The sequence below is a fragment of the Triturus cristatus genome, chromosome 2_2 (assembly GCF_964204655.1).
Source record: "Triturus cristatus chromosome 2_2, aTriCri1.1, whole genome shotgun sequence".
In the NCBI taxonomy this organism is placed as follows: Eukaryota; Metazoa; Chordata; class Amphibia; order Caudata; family Salamandridae; genus Triturus; species Triturus cristatus.
In genome coordinates this window covers 862,311,211-862,335,920 of record NC_140582.1, presented here as the reverse complement: position 1 = coordinate 862,335,920, position 24,710 = coordinate 862,311,211, and the positions used below count along the sequence as shown (strand labels likewise).

The 24,710-nt window shown below is 44.2% G+C and overlaps 1 pseudogene; it reads left to right on the top strand.

Annotated features, from left to right (window-relative positions):
• The first annotated feature begins 394 nt into the window (after window positions 1-394).
• Window positions 395-4,569, top strand: LOC146862896 (uncharacterized; annotated as a pseudogene).
• Window positions 4,570-24,710: the final 20,141 nt, after the last annotated feature.

Sequence of the window (24,710 nt, the reverse complement as noted above, 5' to 3'; positions counted from 1 at the left end):
TAGTGGTGGTCCCTAAAACTAGAACTGTGAAGGTAGTCAAAAAGGCTTTCTCTGCGGCAGCAGTAAAGCTATGGAACGTCCTTCCCTCTACTCACAAGCCAAGCAAAACCATGGGAGGTTCAAAAACCTGTTAAAGACTTATCTTTTTTCTTAAATGACATCAAACCTTTTCCTGTGCCAATGTGTAATTAGTAGTGCCAAGGAGCTTCAGTGAATGCTGAGCTATAGAAATTCCTCACCATAGAGCACACCACTGCTTTTGGCCATGCACGTGCCTCAAAGAATAACCTTGAAAGCCTCCTGCTCAGTGCCCCTAGAATCTGCCATACCTTCATTAAATTCAAAATACTCCACCTTCTCTGTGTGAATCTCTTCTGAAAATACCTTGTCCAACATGACGTCAGGATGCAACCGCCAAGAGAATCCTGACCAAAGTGTCCCAAGAGATGTCATGGTCAGGAGGACTGGTGCATGATCAGAAAGGGTATGAGCTAAATGTGTTCATTCTCACACCTATGACTCGACATTCTTAGACAACAGCCAATAATTAAGTCATGACCACCCCCATGCGCATGTGAATAGTAGGTACCCTCTACAGTTTTCTGGAACCAGTGCTGCCAAATATCAAGAAGGTCATGATCTTGCATAATAGCTCTCAAATGAACAGCAGCAGCAGTCCCTGCACCAGGCAGCACACAGGTTTTATCCAAGCAAGGCTGCAAGACGCAATTAAAGTCCCCCCATATGAAAGCCTGTAGCTTGGTAGAGAGAATCTAGCCCCACAGAATGTCAAGCAAGTCATTATCGTCAGTATTGGGCCCATAGCTGTTGATGACGGCAAGTTATGTCTGCCCCAAATTTCCCCATAGAAAAGCCATCCAGCCCTGCACATCAGTAAGTGATCAAACCATTGCCATAGAGAGACCCTGTCTTAGAAGGATGGCCACCCCACATGCATAAGAGGAATAGGACGAGGTCACGCAATAGCAGGACCTACAGCCTTTATTAATAATCGACCCTTCCTTTATTGTAACTTTTCTTAATAAACAATTAGGACTGTTACCTTTATCATTGTCTTGTTACCATAACCAACACAAATGTACTGTATTGAGCATAGGTTTTGCCCCAAGACAATGATCATGCATGGCAATAACATTACAAATACGTACTGAATTACAGTTGTCAAAACAATTTAAATTCCCGGATAAAAGAAACTATTAAGGATTACCATATTGCTTGATTTGTTCCGGTATGTCACTAACGCCAAAACTGTTGCCTATATCTCTAATAGGTCAAGAGCGCTGGAAAAACGTGAACAACCAGAACACAATTGGCTTTTGTTCATGGCACTTTTGTTTTTCGTGCTAATTTTTAAAATTGGCACAAGGAGTTATTTATAAATATGTTGCTAAATGGTGTATTTCCATTTCTTGCACTTCGCATGCAATTTTACACATCCCTTTAAAATACCTGCCTACAAGCTTTAGCACAGTGTAATAACAATCCACCCTTAAACGCCTAATGCCTTTAGCACTTTTTCACAATAGGTAAGTCAGGTCTACTTGCTTTCTTATAACGTATTGTAGTGATTTCCCTTCTGGGCCTACTTTAGTTCTACCTTAGTTTTGCGAATTAGACGTTTTAGGTTGGTTCTGCTTTTCACAGCCAAATATAGCGCTTTGTGTTTGTGACATTATTTCATAAATATGCTGTACATTTTGTTCTGTTATTCAGTGACTCTTCTTGGGATTCATTCTGCACATTTCATACAAGGTCGCCTATAATACATAACAACAATTTGTACTGTTTTTTCTGATCAGTCAGCAACAGCTCCTAACATTTTAGACATAGCACAGTATCACAGCTGCAGCTTTCCCACACAGCAGTTCTTATCATATAAACTGTGTCTCGTCCCCTTGGGGGCAGAGAGGAGAATTCCATCAGAGAGACCTGTCCTGGAATTAACACCCACACCGCTTTGCATAAACTGAGTTTACACCTATGATGCGGACCACTTAACTGCATACACCAGGCATGGGGTCTGTTGCCAATCCCAGAGATCGCTGATATCCCAGGGCTCACATGGGGAGGGTAGGCCTAGACAGATATATAATTTGCCATGGTGGGGATGTTTATTTTGTATAGCCAGCTAGTAAAGCTAATTACATTACTTAGTTGTATCTGCCTAATTATCGACTGCGATGAATCCAGAATGGATTCAAAGAATTTAAAGGCAACTCTTTAAAGCATAAATCGCTTTGGGTGAATGTAGAAGTCCTAAAAGATAGGTTGCCACAGACTTGTGGCATTAATACATTGAGTCTTCATCGTGTGGGAACACATGTTGTAGGGAATTCTTTAGCAGATGAAGCAGCCAAATCCGTGGTTCCCCATGTAACAGTTGCTGTGATAACTCATTCTCATATGAAGGTAGATGACGATATACTGGCTTTCGTTAATGCTACATGCAATGGCACCCCTTTGCCAAGGGGCCTTCCAGAAAAATATACATATCATTTAAGCAACAAAAAAAATTCTCTTTGTTACAATTCAAGGAATTGTTGATCTTTTGATTACCAATCAAGACCGCAGACTAGCCTTACTGATAGCTGTGCATGAAGATGTTGCTTCTGCACATGCAGGTGTGGTGGCCAAAATTTTGTTACTACGGTAACGTTATTGGTGGCATGGCTTATATAAACAGGCCAGGAAATATGTCCTTTTTTGTGATAATTGTCAACAAATTAAATGGTCTACCATAGCATGCCCACCGCAGACACACCTATTGATTTCCAACTAACCTTTCAGCTGCATTTTTTTGGACTATTGTGATCCTCTTAATTCGGATGGAGTGTTTAAATGTATCCTACTTGTGGTTGATTCTTGCTCAAGGTTCTTCTTGGTGTGGCCACAATGTTTGGCTGATGCTCGCACTGTTATTAAAGATTTGCAAGTCTTTATTGGCACACATGCATTCAATGCATTCCACTCAGACCAGGGGCCTATTTTTGCCTCCAAGGCTTACAGGGATATCATGGCTTCCCTGGGTGTAGAGATGCATTACTCTTCCCCCTACCTTCCCTAAGAAACATTTGGTAGTGGAGAGGATGAACGGTGACTTAGAGTAATCCTTAACAGCTAGAGTATTAGGTACAAGGCATTGCTTGATCCATCACCTATACGGGGTACAAAGAAGACTTAATAATCTACCAAAATGATCTCTGGGAGGCCAGACCCCATACAAGGTCCTTTTTAGTATCAAAATGTACATTCCAGACCTTGATGCCCTTTGACATAAATGATCATTCTGCTGTCTTACAGGAATTGCAACACATCCGTGACGGCCAATCAAATGAACAGCTGAAGACGTCTGCCTCTACTAGAATCAAGGAGCAGCCAGCACCTTCGGACTGGATTCCACAAATTGTGTTTCTTGTTTGAGAAAAGGTTGCAGTAAAGAAGGAATTTGGCACATCATACCGTTCACCGGTGCCAGTCCTTGGCAGTCAAGGTACAAGAACTTTAATTTTGCCACAAGCTGTTTCTAATGACAATCGTTTTATCTCTATTGATCACATCAAGATACGTCATGTGGCCAATTCTAAACAGTAGGCCATGCGGAGTCCATGGTATTTCCCGAACTCCTCTCGGTACCATACAGGAAATTCCTCTACAGCTTTTGAGCCACATCAAAGCTGTTTCTCCCCAGCTTGGGGGGGTCTGGGGGGAGAATGAACATCAGTTAATTCCTAATAATGCAACAAATGTCAGCCACATGACGCAAGTGAGTCCTGAACGTATAACTGCATCTCCTGCAGGTGATTAATATATACTGATCCCCCCCTTGTGGAGCCTACCAGTTCTCACACTGCACCTGTGGCTCCTGTTTTTCAACAAACTGCTTCTGCTTATTAAGTGGGAACAGCTGATTTTCATCCAACTCTTTTGAAAGTTCCACCTACACTCCGTCTATACAGGTCTGTGTTTTCTTTTCATGGTTTAACGGCACTTATCAGGTATATGTTTGGATAATACTGTCCTTGGTTTTTCTACTTCCTTTTATTGGATTTGTGACTGTTTTCTTCTTACTGATAAATGGCCATTACCTACCAGAACACTCTGCCACAGAACTGGTTGATGAGGTGTTAATGCCTCACTCATCTTCACATAAACTGAAAAGAGCCCTGTCCCTTGCGAACATTTCAGCTGTCGCAGTAACTGATGGAATTGTTTGGGTTAAGGTCCCCTATGATATCTTCAGCCCTACAGAAATACTGCAGATTCCTTACATTTTCAAGGTGTCATGGGTGATGTTATTGTGCCTGGATTACATTCTGACAATTGGGATGTTGCCACGTAAACTCCATGCTCTCGAAGCTAGAATATTATACTGTTTTTGAAAGTGAAGGCCTGTATCTAAATTCTGCTAATTATGGTGAAATGTTCTGTTATCATCATTATGGACATCATGATTTACATCGAGCTAGTGTCCAATGCACACTTTTTAATTACACACAATGGGAACATTGTCCAACTCCTCCAAGGGAGCTCAAAAACATAAGGGGATGAATTCACTTATTTTTCTGGACATTATTCTTTAGACCAGAAATCACTTTATTTTAAACTTGGACCATCAAAGAAATATATGCTGACACAAACCAAGCTAAAATATACAGATGTGTTTGTCAAGCAATTAGCATTGAAAGTCTATGAGTATTGATAGGATACCATGGATATTAAATCAATTTGGGGTACCAAACATTGGCAGATTCAGGGAACAGACACCTTATTTAGAGCCTGCTGAATTCCATTACAAATGATGTTTCTAAATGATACAGTTCAACAAACTACTTGTCTGGGATTTGCTAAAATTAAAGACATAAATTCACCCAATTGTCCTTCCATTGCCCAGTTTGACAATTGGCAACATTTAACAAATTACACTGAAGAACAGCTCAATAGTATTCGGCTCAATGGTACATTTAACTCCACTCTTTCAGACCCAAATTGGTGGTTATTGTGGCCAGTGGACACAAATGGTTGTTTTGATTGTTTTTTTAATTCCACACTGGGGTTTAGGGGAAGCAGACCCTCCCCTCGTTATTCCCATTTTCAGCACTGTCTGCAGTACATTCCACACTGTCTGCAGTAAAACAGTACCTATCCCTCCTGTCGGAAGACACAGACCTATCTGATTTCTTGCTGGATCCTAAGTCTCTGTGTTCAAAAAGATTTAATTATGCCACTTACAATTAAATTTGAAAATTGTCATAAATGGAAGTCCACGTTTAACACAAATTGATCAAGATAATTTAGACAAAGTACTTGCTCTTGTGCATAATAGTACTAATACATTGTCTTCTCGCATTTACAGCTTGAATAACATTGGTCGTCTGTTATCAATATTATGCAAAATTACATGTCTTTTATACCATGGGCAAAGTCAGCTTAGATCTATATGCAGTTTAGTTCGAAACTTCAAGTCCTAAAAAGGTTCCTTTTACAAAACCAGTGGAGTTGGAAGTAGAAGGGAGGTACAATTATGGCTGTTTACTGTTTTTTCCAGATGCCCTAGCTAATCTGTTTGGAAGAGATTTGATGTTCAGAATAAATATAACCATTTCGTTTTAATCTGATGGTACCATGATTTGTTCCACCCTTAGAGTTTCACCTTCCAGGATCATGGCATTGATGACCCGCTGATATGGAGGCATTTACATTAGAGAAGAGACACCAGAGCTACTGGGAAAAGAGGTTTTATTACCCAAAGAATTCCTTTTTCTTCGACAAAGGCAAGACTCCTGGATGTCTGATGCCTAATTAATTAATTAGTGGTACCAGAATTTCCAATTGCCCCTGACCCCTCCATCATCTTGACAAATATTCCCCAGGATGGCAAGTATTTTTCCGTTATAGATTTAAAGACCACCTTCTTTAGCATCCTTCTCCATCCACACATCCTCTATCTGACAGCGGACTCCTATCGCGGAACTCAGTATTTGTACTCTCATTTACCGCAAGGGTATTATGAGTCCCCTACCATGTTCAACAGAGTGATAAAGAATGAGCTGTCAAATTTCCAATGTCACAACATTCTGTTGCAATATTTCAACATCATCTTGATTTGTAGTACCACTGAGCAGCGGTGAAGAAGAGACACTATATCTCTTCTAGCAACTCTTGCCCAGAGAGGGTACAAAGTAGAGAGGGAGCAAATTCCGTACTATGACAAAGAAGTCCAGTATTTAGGACAATTGTTGTCAACATCTGGTCGATGTGTAGCACCTGAAAGGGCAGCCTCCATCCGCCAAATGATAGAACCAGGAACTGTCAAAGGAACGCAGAAGTTTCTTGGTCTCTCTAAATATTTGAGACAGTGTTTTTTTTATTATAGCATGTTTATAGCACCCTTGTTAGCTGCTATCAAACTGGCTAAAGACAGAGAGGAAAGGATAACATGGACACCAAAGATGAAGGAGACTTTTCAATTGCAATGGTCAGGTGATGACAGCTGTTCTTAAACAGAAATACCCTTAGGACACAGCCCCATTACATATTTCAGTAGGCTGCTAGATTTATTTATAAAAATGATACTATCCCTGTATGCAGGCACTGGCCACTGCAGCCTTCGCAGTACAGAAGAGTACCCCCATCGTCATGGAGGCACCTTTGATGCTCTAAGCAGTATTTGCCGTTATTCAGAAGTAGTCAAAACAGAGCAGCATGATTCCTCTGATACGCTACATATAGTGGAGCAGCTGACATTACCAGCACCTTATTCTGCCCAAGCAACAGAATTAACTGCATTAATAGCAGCCCTTAAGCTAGGAGCAGGAGAAGTAATTACTATATATTCATATTTAGCTTATGTGAGAACCACCGTGCATTCCAGCATCATGAGATGGAGCATGATAGCTTTTATTAAGTCGGACGGTAGTCCTGTTATGCATAGAAACCTCTTAGAAGCACTAATAGAGGATTTCGCTCTACCCAAAGCAGTGGCAGTTGTATAATGTGCAGCACATACAAGTGGACAGGAGTTTGGGTCCCATGGTAATGCACTAGCAGATTGGGCAGCTAAAGATACAGCTAGGCGCACACACCCCCCAGCTGAGCCATCAGAGTCACAACCTGCCCCTGTTCTGGTGGCTCAAACTAACTCACCACCTGGGTCTGACTTCAATACTATCACATACAACGATATGCCTCATTATGCTGAGAAAGCGCAGTTACATCTAAGAGGACTGCAGGAGGCTGCCCCCTTGCATGAAAAGCAGTTATGGGAAGATAGAGGATGCACCCAGTCTGGGGGTGACCTAGTGAATAGATAACTGTCCACAGGAAAACTAGAGATGCCACAGACTTTGCCTGCGATAGCTCTGGATTAAACTCTTTTACCAGCCCATACCTCCAGAGATTATTTGTCAATACAAATACAACAAGACTGCTTTGTTCCTAATGTGCACAACATAATTACCACCCTAAAAGTGATACATTCCACCATTCCACAACCACAGAGTCTCTTTAAAGCCCTTCATCTGGACTTTGTTTATACCATCGATAGGTGCAATAACTATATGTACCTCATAGTGCTGGTCTGCCCATTTTCCCGATGTATTGAAGCAGGACTATGCATCCATTGTGATGTTAAATCCGCAGCTGCATTCCTAATTCATGAATTAATTCCATGATGGGGAATTCGAGAAGGGATAAGCTCTGACAAAGGCACTAATTGTTTTTAATACACTATTTGTGCATATAACAACACAGTTAGGAATAAAGCATAAGTTGTCCTCCATGTACCACCCTCAAAGTAAAGGTATCGTTACGGCCTCTTGAAGATTAAGGTAAGTAAGTTATGTGCTACATTGCACGAGAAATGGTTATACTGTTTGCCAATAGTACTCTTTAGCCTTAGGAATATGGCCAGTTCAGACCATTACTTGACACCCCATCAAATAGTGATTGGGATGTCTATGAATCTCCAAGTCCCTGCCACTAGAAGTAAGATAGAGGGGAAAAGAAGTCTTGAATAATGAGATGTGCATGTATTTGTGTGAACTGATGAAATGTGCAAGATTAATCTCCAAACAGGTAGACAAGGTGAAGCGCACTACTGCCGAGGTCGACCTTCCAGCTATACACCTGGGAGATCAAGTATTTATAAACAAATTGTAAAACAAATGGCAGATAAATGATTTGAAGGCCCCTACACAGTTATCCCGATCACACCAGCTGCCTTCAAGGTGAATGGCAGGAAGCCCTGGTTTTATCGCAGCCATGTGCATCTCAACCCAGCCGTTTGCCAAACATCATGAACAGTGCAAATGGAGCAAAACAGGGACGAAGATTGTCATCATGAAAGCACCCCCCTCCATCTCTGCTTTCGAACTATTTTTTAACAGAACAACACAAAAGATAAGTATTTATGTTTCTTTTTTGTCTCTTGATTCTATTCTTTATGCTCTTTGATAGTAATGAACCCTTTACTTCTAATGTTTTTCATGTCTGAAGAGAGCTCTCAAATAACAATGTGACCCGTAATACCCACACTCAGCTGTTAGATAATATGTGGTATCAGCAAATGTCAGACATAAGTTCAGAAAACACAAATGAATCCTGTTTTGAGTGTTCCTTAATACCTCATGTTACTGGATCAGATAAACTCAAATCCACAAAACAAATAGCCCCAAGTGCAGCTCAATGTTCATTACATCTCTACTTGTGGATAATCAAGGCCCCAATGCAAATGACACATGTTAGAGTAGTGTGCTTCTTAGTCAACGCCACAAAATATGACTCAGTAGCAGAAGTACTCTACATTCTTACAGATAAAGTAGATATCAGTGATTAAATATCATAGATGAGGAAGACAGGCTGTCTCACCACTTTAGCTTGGACCCAGGTAGTCCTGGATTTAGGAGTTCTAGGAGTAACATGCCCGCCAACCGAGTGTAACAACTATTTTGTAAGCCCCTTACCCCCAGATTGTGTCCATAGGCCAGGATTTAGAGTCACCGGGTCAGTCTTTGCCCATGATCAATGGCACTCCAATACTGAATTTTCCTGTAGGGCTATGTCTTTATGGGATGGCAGTGTTGTTAGCCAGGATGCAATAGGGATTTGCACACCTATATGTGATGGAAACATCACTTTACACTTGGTTAGATAGCACTGTAAGTCCTCAGACTGTCATGAAGCTAACTTCTGTTTCCTTGTATTTCAGAGGGAATGGTACTGTTAACGTAAGATACAATGTTGGCTGTAAGATCACAGTTTACCATGCCGGCATGCAGGGGAGCACCTCCAGCCCCATGGATTTTTACTGGCAGGGCGGAGAACTGCTGTATGCCCAATTGCCACCAAATTAGGGTGGAATCAGCTCCATTGTGACCTTGCACGCTCCGGTTTTGGTAAATCCTAGTATCAACTTGTTGACCTTGCACGAACACCCCATGCGCCATCCAACGACCTTGCTACACTATAGCTGAAACTAGAGAACTGCAGAGTACTATGGCACAAGCACTTGGAAAGATGTTCCCCAAGGATTTTGCCTGTTCAGTGATGCTCAACTCTTCTTGGGAGCATTCTGCCATTTGTTCAAGCTAAAGCCCCAGCTTGCTGGCTTCAGATAACACGGTGGGAGCTCCGGAAGGTCATAAATGCTACCAATGATGGTTTCAATGCCATAGGGGAAGAGCTGCGTGCAATAAGATTGATGGTACTGGAACATCTTTATGTACTTGACCATATGACAGTCATGAAAAGAGCGGTATGCAAAACAAATCGGAAAGACTTGCTGCACGTTTATTCCAGCGAATGATGTGGACAATGGAACTTTGTCAGAGGCTGTACAGATATTGCATGATTTGCAAAAGAAAGTGTTAGATTAAGGAGGTGTCCCAGATAGTTGGTTTAGTGGTTGGGTTTTATCGCTGCCATCCTGGATGTCGGAACGGTTGGGAGCCTTGTTCCCAACAATTGTGGTCTTAATGTGAATATATTGTCTTGCACAATTAAGTCTAGCATGTTGTAGGAAAATAGGGGTGGGTGGGATGTTTTCAGTTAGGACACCAACACAAGTAGTAGATTCCCAAGGCAACTTGCATAACCTAGTGCCAAGTGTAGATCAAGGTTTAGATCAACTAGATAAAATATTAACTAAGGGGGGAATATTGAAGGAAACGTAAAAAATAAGCAACCCGTAGAAAATATAACACATGAGTATATGACTCAACAACAAACCCAAGCAGAAAATACACAGCTGTTAATGGTTAAAAGTCACTTAAGGCCCAAACAATTTACTGACACGAGTAACGTGAAAAGTTCACTCAAGGACACAATGGAATAGGAAACTTGAAAGGGTTTCAGTTAAAGGCCAACTTGTGTTTAGTAAGATTGAAAACATTTATGATTTTGACACGCAAGTCCACCAGCACGCTCTCCATGCTTGCCAACAGATCATGGCCTGATTAGACAATGGGTGCAGGAAATTGAATTAGCCAGAGCACACAGAGGTCTTAGGTGCACAATACTGAAAGTGCACACTTCACTTAAATTACATTTACCAGGAACGGACATCCATTCACGAACAGGAGAATGCTTTGTTAATCAAGCATCATTTGGAGCGCAATAAGGAATGTGTAATGGATTAGGTCAGAATCCGGAGTTAGGAGGTCATAAGTCTTCGAGTATTTTTTCCATTTTAAATCTGTAACTTGCAAGCCAATTATGATTTCCTGTTGTAATAAACCATTGTACAATTGTGTATAAAAAGAGCTGCCTGTTAGCAGGAATTTGAGAAAGACTGAAGTGCATTCCATGTTGTGTGTGTTGAACATCTTTCTCTCTGTCGTGACAGTTAGTAAAGAAGGTTTTTGCATTGCCAAGAAGAGTCTGTGTGCTTATTCCCTTTTTGGAGGGTTTTAAGTCACCCTGAAACAAAAGGAATACCAGCCCCTTCAATTTTCCCCCTTATCACTGTCCTTTCCAATGGCAGTTATTTACTGTTAAGCGATCAAGACTGTTGTGGAATGAAACGTGGAATTCCATATATTCTCTCAGTTTTTCAGATAGTGACCTGTTGCAATAACGTGTTTTTCTCTCCAAGGCATGCAGTTTCTGATAGTTCGTTGTGGCCTTTCATTCCAACTTTGAAGGCAGACTTTAACAACCTAAGCGACTCAAAGTCTTATTGTTTCAGAGGGATGTGACTTTAACATCTGCCCGAGAAACCTTTGAACTGCATCGAGAGAAATACAGCCTCTTTTGAGCACAAATCTTCCATAACATTTCGGCTAGCTTGTGTATCGAATCTTAAATGCTTCCAATACCGCCGGTATAGCTCAGTTTTTAAAAATAATCTGGACTGGCTTAGTCAGTACCTTTCAGAAAATCTTTGGAGTAATACCTGCCTTTATACGCTCCCTGATTTCCAGTGTTTTTGGGGGATACCTCATCGAGCATAATGCTGATCAATACCCCACGACCCTTGAGCTCTACATCAACACACCTCGGGGGCTGATGAATTGCCAACTTTAAACCTCTATTGATAAGCGGGGTACTGAATTTACAGTTCCAAGAGGGCCGACGTCTATGGAGTGGGTACAGTCCTACAAATGTTTCCGCTCCCAGGCCTATATAAATGTGTGTTCTCCTGCGGACCAGTAGGTCTCCAGCGTACACACCAAAAGGAGCTTTGTTCATCACAGAGGTAAGCGCCCATAACTGACTGAATGTTCTCCTGCAATTAGCGGTACAGTGCCAATTACGCTAGATATGAGCATCTGCGTTTGGGGGCATCTTTTAAATACTCACCTCGGGGTCTGTCTACTAGCTTGTTCTGACTCACTTTCCTTTGATCCTTTTTATTAGGAAAAGGTCCCGTATTAATACTGGCAAGGATATGGCTGCCGGTTATTTTCTTTAACACAACCTGCATCGAGTGGGTGCAATGCACCACAGATTTTATTTATTCATGCCTGAATAAACTTGCACTTTTACTAAATCCTCCTTTAAGGTATGTGGGATCACATTACCATATTCTCAAAGTATATAGAATATGCCCCTGCCATTTTTCATTTGGGTGTATTCTTATATATAATTAGGCCGTTTTCCTTTACTTACCCATCCTCAGGGACTCCTCATTGGGAAACACATCCAGGATACATATACTGTGAATAGGAGGGATTATGTGCAGTCTTACCTAGGTGTCTAACATTGGACCCTATTGAATCTCATTTGGGACGGAAATACAACAGGATTTAAGGTTGGTTTCCAGTCAGATTTGGTTTTTTAAACTAAGTTTACACCTATGATGCGGACAACCTAACTATATACACTAGGTAAGGGGTCTGTTGCCAATACCAGATATCACTAATATCCCCGTGCTCACACTAGGAGGATAGGTCTAGACTGAAATATCAGTTGCCATGGTAGGGGTGTCTATTTTACACAGTCTACTAATAATGCTAATTATATTGCTTAGTTGTATCTGTCTAGTTATCGCAGCACACTTGCTTCATAATACACTATGATCATTTCCATATATATATTGTAAACTTTCTTTGTGTCTTTCTTTTGTTTACTATGGATATGCATGAGTGATAGACAAAAGGTGATGATCTGTTTACACGTTTCTCTTGGGGACTAGAGCGTCATGGTCTAGGTTGCCTTAATTGCCTGTTACTCTGGGAAGGTTAAGAGTTCAGGTGAGGCACTGGGAGTTAGCCAGGATTTGGGCCAGCAGATGCTGACATTGTGGAGAGACTCAGTCGCTACATTCTGATGTCTCTGTCATCCCAAGGCACAGTTCTGCTTTGCCAGCAGAATCCCTGCAACAGTATCATTATAAACGCATCACATCTAAGAAATCTAATGTTTATTTTCTTAGTGAACTGATAAGGCATGTAGTCTTTACCATTGTTTTGACACTATATCCAACACAGGCCTACTGAAGTGCATATAAACTGGCAACCATCGTCCATACAATTCTAAAATTACAAATATGGACAGAATTACAGTTGACAAATTAATATATAAACCCTTTCAATAAGGCCTAACAAAATCAATACAGTGAAAATCTTCTAGTCCCAGGGTTTGTCAGCGTTTGTGACTAACACCAAAACCCTTGGCCATTATGGTAATCTGTGAGATTACATGTACCAAAATACTTCTCCAGCACCAATAGCATAGTAGGATAACAATTTACTGTTTAGCTGTAATAAATGCTTTTTATATAAAAGTCAGGCCTAGTGTCTTTGTCATGACTTTTCATAATAAGCAGACCAGATTTATGGCTTTTGGTAGAATTTGTCCATGTCCATGTCAGGCCTATAGCTGTTATCATTGGCTTGTCGATACCAAAGGGGATGATGGACGGAGCGTTTGAGCAAATCTAACACTCACCACCAGTCAACTGATGTGGGTTTAATCCATCATCATTCTTTAGCTCACTCTGCCACCCCAGTTCAAACATGGCCATATGCAAATCAGTCTGACCCTGTGCCTCATGGAAACAGTCCAGTCCGAACTGTCAATCCATGTCTTCCCTGGACCGGAAACAAGCATCCTGGGACCGGTTTCGGGTTCATAACCCTCATCAGCCAGGCTATCTTGAATCCAGTGGTAAAGTGAGCAAGGAACCCACGTCTGGGGAAACCCTGCCAACTTAGGGCGAACAAAGCGATACCAAAGGGGATGATGGAAGGAGCGTTTGAGCAAATCTAACACTCACCCCCAGTCAACTGATCTGGGTTTAATCCATCATCATTCTTTAGCTCACTCCACCACCCCAGTTCAGACATGGCCATATGCAAATCATTCTGACCCTGTGCCTCATGGGAACAGTCCAGTCCGAACTGTCAAGCCATGTCTTCCCTGGACCGGAAACAAGCATCCTTGGACCGGTTTCAGGTTCATAACCCTCATCAGCCAGGCTATCTTGAATCCCGTGACAAAGTGAGCAAGGGACCCACGTCTGGGCATACCCTGCCAACTTAGGGCGAACAAAGCGATACCATATGGGATGATGGACGGAGCGTTTGAGCAAATCTAACACTCACCCCCAGTCAACTGATCTGGGTTTAATCCATCATCATTCTTTAGCTCACTCCACCACCCCAGTTCAGACATGGCCATATGCAAATCAGTCTGACCATGTGTCTCATGGGAACAGTCCAGTCCGAACTGTCAAGCCATGTCTTGTGTGTTTTGCTGTTCGCCCTATGTGGGAAGGGTATGCCCAGATGTGGGTCCCGTGCTCACTACGTCAAGCTATCCTGGCTGAAGAGGGGTGAAACCCTGAAACCGGTCCTAGGATGCTTGATTCCAGTCGAGGGAAGACATGGCTTGGCAGTTCGGGCTGGACTGTTCCCATGAGGCACAGGGTCAATACTGATTTGCATATGGCCATGTCTGAACTGGGGTGGCGTGGTGAGCAAAATAACGATGGATTAAACCCAGATCTGTGACAGGGGTGAATATTTTGCCAATGTGCAACATTCCGTCCATCATCTTGTGTGTTTTGCTGTTCGCCCTGTGTGGGAAGGGTATGCCCAGATGTGGTTCCCGTGCTCACTACGCCACTGGAGTCAAGCTATCCTGGCTGAAAAGGGGTGAAACCCCGAAACCGGTCCTAGGATGCTTGATTCCAGTCCAGGGAAGACATGGCTTGGCAGATCGGGCTGGACTGTTCCCATGAGGCACAGGGTCAAGACTGATTTGCATATGGCCATGTCTGAACTGGGGTGGCGTGGTGAGCAAAATAACGTTGGATTAAACCCAGATCTGTGACTGGGGGTGAATGTTTTGCCAATGTGCAACATTCCGTCCATCATCTTGTGTGTTTTGCTGTTCGCCCTATGTAGAAAGGGTATGCCCAGACGTGGGTCCCGTGCTCACTACGCCACTGGAGTCAACCTATCCTACCTGAAGAGGGGTGAAACCCCGAAACCGGTCCTAGGATGCTTGATTCCAGTCCAGGGAAGACATAGCTTGGCAGTTCGGGCTGGACTGTTCCCATGAGGCACAGGGGCAAGACTGATTTGCATATGGCCATGTCTGAACTGGGGTGGCGTGGTGAGCAAAATAACGATGGATTAAACCCAGATCTGTGACTGGGGGTGAATGTTTTGCCAATGTGCAACATTCCGTCCATCATCTTGTGTGTTTTGCTGTTCGCTCTATGTGGGAAGGGTATGCCCAGACGTGGGTCCCGTGCTCACTACGCCACTGGAGTCAAGCTATCCTGGCTGAAGAGGGGTGAAAACCCGAAACCGGTCCTAGGATGCTTGATTCCAGTCCAGGGAAGACCTGGCTTGGCAGATCGGGCTGGTCTGTTCCCATGAGGCAGAGGGTCAAGACTGATTTGCATATGGCCATGTCTGAACTGGGCTGGCGTGGTGAGCAAAATAACGATGGATTAAACCCAGATCTGTGACTGGGGGTGAATGTTTTGCCAATGTGCAACATTCCGTCCATCATCTTGTGTGTTTTGCTGTTCGCCCTATGTAGAAAGGGTATGCCCAGACGTGGGTCCCGTGCTCACTACGCCACTGGAGTCAACCTATCCTACCTGAAGAGGGGTGAAACCCCGAAACCGGTCCTAGGATGCATGATTCCAGTCCAGGGAAGACATAGCTTGGCAGTTCGGGCTGGACTGTTCCCATGAGGCACAGGGGCAAGACTGATTTGCATATGGCCATGTCTGAACTGGGCTGGCGTGGTGAGCAAAATAACGATGGATTAAACCCAGATCTGTGACTGGGGGTGAGTGTTTTGCCAATGTGCAACATTCCGTCCATCATCTTGTGTGTTTTGCTGATCATTGGCTTGTTGCCATAACCAACTAAATCCTCCTGTACTTAGTGTAAACTTTCCCACACGGCATCCAACAGACATACAGTCATAAAATTACAAATGTATACAAAATTACAGTTGGCAAAGCAAAATACTATTTCTCTTGCATGAGCCGAAAAAGGATAATCATAGTGCTTACCTTCTATCAAACCATTTCTGCGGGTGGATCATCGCCAATAAAACCCTTGCTTACTTTGGTAATCTTGGAGATTCCGTGTAACATAATACCCGCCTACAGGTTTTAACACAGTGCAGTAACAGTTCCTCTTTAAAAGTGTATTGCCTTTAACATACTTTTTACAATAAGTAGGTCAGGTCTATTGTCTGGGTCATAACATTTCATAATAAACTGATCAGCCCTATGGAATCTGGCATGATTCCCAAAGAAACGATAAGGCCTATACCCTTTACCTTCAGCTTTACATCTAACCAACACAGACATATTCAAGTTCACATGCAACCATCCAGTGTACATCTATAAAATTACAAATATGTCGAAAAATACAGTTTGCAAAACAATATACAAGCCCTCTCAATAGGACTAAAGAAGAATCATCTCAGTGAAAACCCCCAGGGTTTGTCAGAGTGGGTGGCCGAAACCCTTACCTACTACTGTAATCTGTGAGATTACATGTAACAAATAGTTTGTCACCATAACCAACTCAGGTATACTGTTTTAAGTGTAAGCTTTTCCACAAGGCAACCGTTAGGCATGCATACACCAAATTAGAAGGGGATACAAAAATACAGTCAGCTAAACAAAATACTATCTCTCCTAAGAGGAAGAAACAAGGATTCTCAGAGATTAAATCTTCTATATTTACTGTCACAGGGGTAGCCAACACCAAAACCTATCCCTACTACAGTAATCTGTGAGACTCCATGTAACAAAATACCTATGTATAGGCTTTACTATAGAGGAATAACAATCCACAGTGTCTGTTTACTTTAACATATCCTTTTCACGATAAATACATCGGACCTACTGCTTAAATCATTACATTTAATGATAAACTGATCAGGCCTTTCGCCAAGATCATTGGGTTGCCACCACAACCAACTCAGTCCTGCTGTGTTGACTGAGTGTATTGAGCTTTGCCACAAGCACAAGCACTCTTTTTATGTGAAAGCACACAAATTCGGTCCAATCAAATCCTGTAAACATGTGGGTAGAGCCTAAGCCTAACTAATAGTAGTACACTGAATGTTCTTTTTTGGTGATCACATAAGGTCAGGCGACATCTGTGTTGTCAAGCCAAACCTGGGGAGGGAATGTGGACTAACGGCTAGGGAGGTCGACCTAGGAGCTGGGGAAAAGGTTCGAGTCTCGGGGGGGCGCTCAACATTCTGGGATTCTGGGCAAATACACTGAATCTCCCGGTGCCTAACAAAAACAAGCATTTGCAATGCAATAGGTCTCGCATTTATAAGAGTTTGAGCTATTGGCATTGTAAAATTACAATGCCTTTTATTTATGTTTTGGTTTTAAAACAAATAAAAGGCATTGTCATTTATAATGTCAGTAGCATAAACTTGCATAAAAGCAGTGTGCGGCGTGCAGCAGTGTGCGGTGTGCAGCAGTGTGCGGCGTGCAGCAGTGTGTGGCGTGCAGCAGTGTGAGGCGTGCAGCAGTGTGAGGCATGCAGCAGTGTGCGGCATGCAGCAGTGTGCGGTGTGCAGAAGTGTGTGGCGTGCAGCAGTGTGTGGCGTGCAGCAGTGTGTGGCATGCAGCAGTGTGTGGCGTGCAGCAGTGTTTCGTGAAGCAGTGTGAGGCATGCAGCACTGTGTGGCGTGCAGCGGCGTGCAGCAGTGTGTGGCATGCAGCAGTGTGCGGCGTGCAGCAGTGTGCTGCGTGCAGCAGTGTCGTGCAGCATGCAGCAGTGAGTAATGCAGCAGTGTGCAGCAGTGTGTGGCGTGCAGCAGTGTGTGGCGTGCAGCAGTGTGCGGCATGCAGCAGTGTGTGCAGTGCAGCAGTGTGTGGCGTGCAGCAGTGTATCGTGTAGCATTGTGCGGCGTGCAGCAGTGTGTGGCGTGCAGCAGTGTGTGGCGTGCAACAGTGCGTGGCGTGCAGCAGTGTTTCGTGTAGCAGTGTGCGGCATGCAGCAGTGTGCGGCGTGCAGCAGTGTGCTGCGTGCAGCAGTGTGTGGCGTGCAGCAGTGTTTCGTGTAGCAGTGTGAGGCATGCAGCACTGTGTGGCATGCAGCGGCGTGCAGCAGTGTGCAGCGTGCAGCAGTGTGCGGCTGCAGCAGTGTGCTGCGTGCAGCGGTGTTGTGCAGCATGCAGCAGTGAGTAATTCAGCAGTGTGCAGCAGTGTGTGGCATGCAGCAGTGTGCAGCATGCAGCAGTGTGTGCCGTGCAGCAGTGTGTGGCGTGCAACAGTGTTTCGTGTAGCATTGTGCGGCGTGCAGCAGTGTGTGGCGTGCAGCAGTGTGTGGCATGCAGCAGTGTGTGGCGTGCAGCAGTGTTTCGTGTAGCAGTTTGCAGCGTGCAGCAGTGTGCGGCGTGCAGCAGTGTGTGGCGTGCAGCAGTGTGTGGCGTGCAGCGGCATGCAGCAGTGTGTGGCGTGCAGCAGTGTGTGGCATGCAGCAGTGTGTAGCAGTGTGCGGCGTGCAGCAGCGTGCGGTGTGCAGCAGTGTGCGGCATGCAGCAGTGTGAGGCGTGCAGTGGGAGGGGGAGTGGGAGAGGGGGGGAGGGAGAGAGGCGGGAGAGAGGTGGGAAGAGGGAGAGAGAGGGGGAAGAGGCAGGGAGAAAGAGAGAACAAGAAGAAGAAGAGAGAGAGAGTTAGGGCGAGAGAGAGAGAGGGAAGATGGAGGGAGGGAGCGAAAAGAGAGAGTGATTGCGTGTGTGTGTGTTTAGTTAAGTTATGCTGAATGTTTGCCCAGCACTTTATGCACTCTGTAAGATTAACTCAAAGCCTTCAGGAGGGACAGGCGAAATGAAACAGAGGAACAGAGACAGGGGAAAAGAACAGATATGGAACTGAGGAAGAAAGTGCAACCTTTAGGGATGGAGTGGTTTTCTCCAAAAAAAGGTATGGACTTGTCTGAAGCCTGGGTGTTGCTGAGAGTTTTGTTCTGCGCCTGAGTTTGCCTAGATCTTACACAGAGTGTTTTTATATCTGTTAATTAGTTCTTCTCATTAATACACTTAAAATGTTTCAGTGAAAAATAAATTATCATTTTATGAATCAGTTGTTTCCTAATAGACAGATACCCCAATAACATATGTGAAACAAGATATATACAATATTGCACGTGAGGTGATTACATAAGAAGGAAGAAACTACACGTACCCACAGGAGTCAGTAAGAAAAGTTCACTCGTGTGTGCATTAAACGTGGGCAAATCTATATCACAAGGATAGAAATCTGACCACTGTGCTAGGTTTTTACTCCGAAATATTTTTCGCGAGGGCAGTGGGGCGGGGGGGTGGGGGGGGGGGACAGTGAATTGTTGCACGCAGGGGGCGCACGTGATTAAGGACAGCTGGTAGGCTGCACTAATGTACGGTTTCCCCTAGTTTAATGTTGTACCTGATAATGTGAGACGGAGAACTCAGCTGCAGAGCCGTGCTCAGCACACCCCCTCCTCACCCCTCCCCCGGGCAGCCGGGCTGTGCGCACTGTGTGGATATACCTGGACCACGACATCGGTGTTTGTAACAAACTGAGACCGGTCATACACTTGTCACACACCAGCTGCCATTAAAATGCCATTATCCCACCTTGATCAACACTGATCAGCACGGCACGTGCTTCATTTACTTAACACAACATATAGCGCTGCCGCCTCTCGTCAGGGGTGCCAAGCGCTACATAACTGTAATTTTAATGCAGTTCAATGCAGCGCCTAGGCGGATGCCGTCTTATTTCAGGAAGATTTGGAAATATATGCTATTTCCAGGAAGCCTGTTGTAGGCATATCAATTTCAACTATATCATGGAACAAAGAGATGGTCACGAGACGTCCTCGGGAGGCGCGTGCTGCCTCCTACCTGGCGATGTATCCGAGTGTGGGAGAAGTCAGATACTGCAACGACGCACAACTTAAAAAATAGGAAGAGAGAGGCTTAGATGGAGGCAACGGGGGCCTGGATGGGTTAAACAGAGAAGGGCAGAGAGAGAAACAAAGCAAGGTAGAAAGGGGAGGTGAAAAGAGAGAAAAAAACGAGCGAGGCATGCAAAAAGAATGGGAGAAAAAGAACAAGGGAAGTAAGACAAATATAGAGCTCAAAGAAAAAGGAAAGAGTGTGAGACAGAGAGCGAAGAAAGAGTAAAATGGAGAAAGTGAAATACAACCAAAGAGAAAAACAACGAATACCAGCGAAGAAAGAAATATAGGGGTCAAAATGAAGAGAAAGCGTGAGACGGAGAAAGGAAAGAAATAGAGAAAGTGGAATATAACGGAAAGAGGATGGAGTAAGATACAAAAAGAGAACGGGGAAAGAAGATGCAAAGTTAAAGAGGAAGAAAGAAAACAAGCGCGCACTGAAGCTGACGGAGTGGGAGGGGGAGTGGGGGCGGGCACGCAGGCTGCCAAATGGTGCGATGAATCACGGCTAAAGTGAAAGCAAACAAGTGGTTGCAGGACTCCAAATGGTGCGCGCGCCCGGACGGGTCACATGCACTGTAGTTGGAGGCCTGCAAAGCCACTGTTTGCACTTCCAAAACGCGCTTACTATAAGTCTCGCCAGGGCAGCGCTAAAGCGCTGGTCAGGCGAGACCTAATGAATGTGTCCGTCCGTAACGTAACTGCTGCTCGTGTAAAGCGCTCTGATACCTCCGGGTCTAGTTCGCGCTATATAAACCTCCACACACCAAAAAACCTAAATATCCATGCACTCAGGGCATCCCATGCTGCTTTCAAGCACACAACAGCACTCTAAAGTCTAAAATCAATAATGCAAGAAGAGGATGATAGGACTGGAAAATACCAATACATTCCTCATTACTGCCATCCTCCTGTCGGTGCTGCTGCCAGAGACAAATTACAACCATAAATTATACACTTGTTATGCAAGGCACTTTAACAGCACTTCAGTGCCATGTGTGTGCCCTGGAAAGACCAAGAAAGCCCTACTGCTGCTGGCGCAGGCTGCTGGATAAACCAACAAAGTAATCGCAGCTGGATAGATGGCAGCCCTTTTATTGTGGACGCACACTTTCTGCCCAACCAAAACATGATTACATAAGGTACCGACTGTTCTGGTGGCAAGCCAGACCTAAGAAGCACAAAAGGAAAACTAGTGAGTGTAATCCAGCAATAGGAGGACGGAGCGGCGTCATTCATGTTTGTTTGCGAAATTTGCTGCATGAATAGAGAAAAGCTCAGTATGTGGGTGGAGGAGGGAACAGGAAAAAGCACAGGTCTGCAGCTCTCACTTCTCTTCTCAGCTCCTGTCCATGAATACTTGTCGGGTAAGTTCAGACGACTCGATGATCCCTCTTATATTTTTTAGAATTCCCCATGTCGTTTTTCTCTTACCGACGTTAATTCTGTTTAGAAAGCTAACCTTTGCGACCCGGCTATTTATTTTTGCTGTAAAACAAGTGCGTTGTTATTTCTGTGGCGTTCTGTGTTTGCGCTGCGAGGACTGCACGCTGAGGAGCGTCGAGAAAGTCCGCCAACTTGGCCGTCAGTCTCGATGTAAAAGCACAAAAAGTCGAGGCGATAAATATTTATAGAGCATGAAAGAGGGCGGCGCAGACTCGTACTGTTGCTCAAGGCCGGATCTGCCTGCAAAGTGACGCGCTTCTTCATATGCCAGTTATGAATCATAACTGGACTAATGAAGGCGCTGCGAAGGCACACTCATGGGCGCGTAGATGTGGGCGAACCACTGAACGTTCATCCTGTCTCGAACCGTATGCCTGGCTCTGGCTCAGCTCGACGTTCCCCTGGAACCTCGACCCCAGAACGACCCAAGTGGCCATGCCGTGAGCTGAGCTGCCCACCCTATATCACCGGGAGACAGGTTCCAGTCCCTCCTGGACTCAGTATCTTATGAATTGCATGAGATCTCCCTGTGCCTAAAAAAACGGAACTTGTAACTAGTCTGTGACTGATGTGAAGCATAGTTATGTCCTTGGGCAAGGGTTGTGCTCTGTAAAACTGCCCCAAGTAAAATGTTGATATGGCCAGGTACAGCCTAGACCCCCTCCTCCCTTATCAATACTAGGACAGTAACACGCATAGCACAAGGAATTTTTTGGATTTGGGAGTCGTAAACCCCCGGCCGTATTTATTAACATAAAAATTAAATCAACAATTTTTAAATTATACTTAAACAATACGCAGAACAACCATTACATTGATTACTTGGATAGGTACAGATGTAATTTTGCTAACCTTAACATATCTCTAATACAAATACATTCCTATCCGAATCTAAACATTCCATAATCAATAATCATAACAACATTTCATTTTTCTGCGTATCCCTATTTTGAGCCTACGGCAAGGTCATTAACTGGTGCCAGATCCTTATCAAATTATGCCCGCACTCCAACAAGAGTGCGCATGCGCAGGGGGTCCGTTTACTGTGAGGGTACTTCCCCCCCAGGTCGCCCCCGTACGCCCTTATGCCCGCCCTCCAACCGGAGTGCGCATGCGCAGAGGACCCATTCCCCGTGAGGGTATTTTTCCCCCCAGGTCACCCCCGTACGTCCTGTAAATTATCTCCATAAGGGGCCCTTGCAGTTATGCGCCATTCACTTGCTCCATTGTGCACGTGCGGGGTGGCCAAGCAGCCTACTGGAAAAGCGTGAATCCCCCTCCCCGCACCCATCCAGCCAACCGGCTGTAACTGCGCCTGGAGTTCTATGAGAGACCACTTGTCCCTCCCCCTTGGGCGACCCTATTCAAGAATGGCGCCGCCCTCTAAGGACCTTAAATTTACTGCTCACCAATCATGACCTTACCGCCTGACGAAGGAATAGCACTAAAATACGACAATACACATAACCTGTTCAAGAAAACAATCTCCTAAAACAATGGGATGGAAACTATCACACATATGAATAGACATAACCATGTCAACTTGAAGGAATAGCTCTAAAATACAACAATAAACATGACCTGTTCAAGGAAACAATCTCCTAAAACAATGGGAAAGAAAATCATCACACATATGATAAACGTAACCATGTCAACCTGAAAATTAACTTCCTAACAATACACCCTGTAAACCCTGCTTTTAGGGGACGGTGGGTGGGGAAATTAAAATACAGCCTCCTAGCGAGGCTGTTGTCCTTAAGGGGCAGGCTGTGGGAGCGGCGAGCAAAGAGGTAGACTCCGCCGCTCCCCAGCCTTTTATTCCAAACCTAATCAGGCCAGGCCGGTTCTAACCGGCCTAGCGTTGATGCGACGCGTGCTTCCGGGGCACGCACCAACAACCTGTAGACCAACCACTGGCGGGGCACGCCTGTCGCATCACCTTTGCGCGCGACAGACCCGCCCCTGTGTATCATTGGGTGCCAGCACGACCGCCATACATGCGGCGTGTCCGATGCCGGCCCCGCCTTTCTGTTCTGCCTGTCACTCTAATGTCATCCTCCAATACTCAAGCACAGAGCATTACTTTATTGGCAGAAAGAGATATCGATCTAGTGGCTGAATTGCAACCTGCGTGAAACAGGTACATCTGGGATCAATCCCCGCTTCCCTGCTTGATCAAAGTGTGTGATCTGAGGCAAATACTTTCTTTCACAAGCATCCTTTTTGTACTTGAGTTCAGGAAATGCTCTGTAAAAAAAAACTTGTCTCGATTTAATAGCCTATTAACGATCTCCGTCTAGAATAAGAATCTAGGTAAGATATGTATGACAACTAACCTGCCCCCTGCTTCACTAATAATATTGTCATCAGGGCCAGGGCAGGGATGTTCTCAGATCATGTGTCGTCAGGCCTCACTTGTTTACTGCTCACCAACAGATGACCAAGGGGGAAGCACAAAGGCTAAAAAAAATTGCCATTTATTACAGAGGCTGAAGAGAGAAATAAAGCAACTCTCCGGGCCTATGATATCGTACAAACTACCATTAATATGGAGCCTTTTTTGTCCCTAGTTAGCAGCTCATGGGAAAGATCGTTACTGACCAAATTTTGCCTGGTGTTAGAAGCCATCTTTGTTTTCCTTTGGGACAATATGACTCATCAGCTGTTTTATTATGACCTTGGGATGAATCCTCTATGCAAACACTTACGCACTTTGTCCTTTTTGTAAACGTAATAAACTTTTACGCAATATTATTTATTACCCATTTTTAAAGCTTATGGTTTTATAAATGTAAACTAGCGCTTTCTGTTTTGAGGATGTTGTCTAGTCCTGATGTTTGTTGTTCTGTGGGGAGCTTTCTGAAGTCTGTTGTAAGGCTCCTCAAAACTATTGTATTTTAACTCTGTTGTGATTTGAGGTTTGTTCAAGAGGATGCTCTTATGACTTCTGGATTATTAGAGACTACTTGTTTTTAATACCACTGTTTGTTTCAATTTCATTTGCATGTGGTTTTATGATTATCTCTCTATTAACAAATATAATTTAAGAACAAGTACAAGTTCAGGTCAGTCAAACAGTGCAATTGTACACATTTGATGTACACATAATTGTGATGGCAGTGCATACAGTAAATTTGTACATTGACATGCAACGGGGTACCGCCTTGAGTGACACAGAATTTACAGTTCTAATCACTTACACACTTAACAGAGGAATAGTGCACCCAGATCAACAGGTAACAGATGATCAGAGGCCATAGGTCCGGCAGCTGGTATATATACATGCATATAGGTCTTTCCACCACCCGCCGATTGGATTGGATGAGTCACACACCTTCGACGTAGCAACATCTAAGA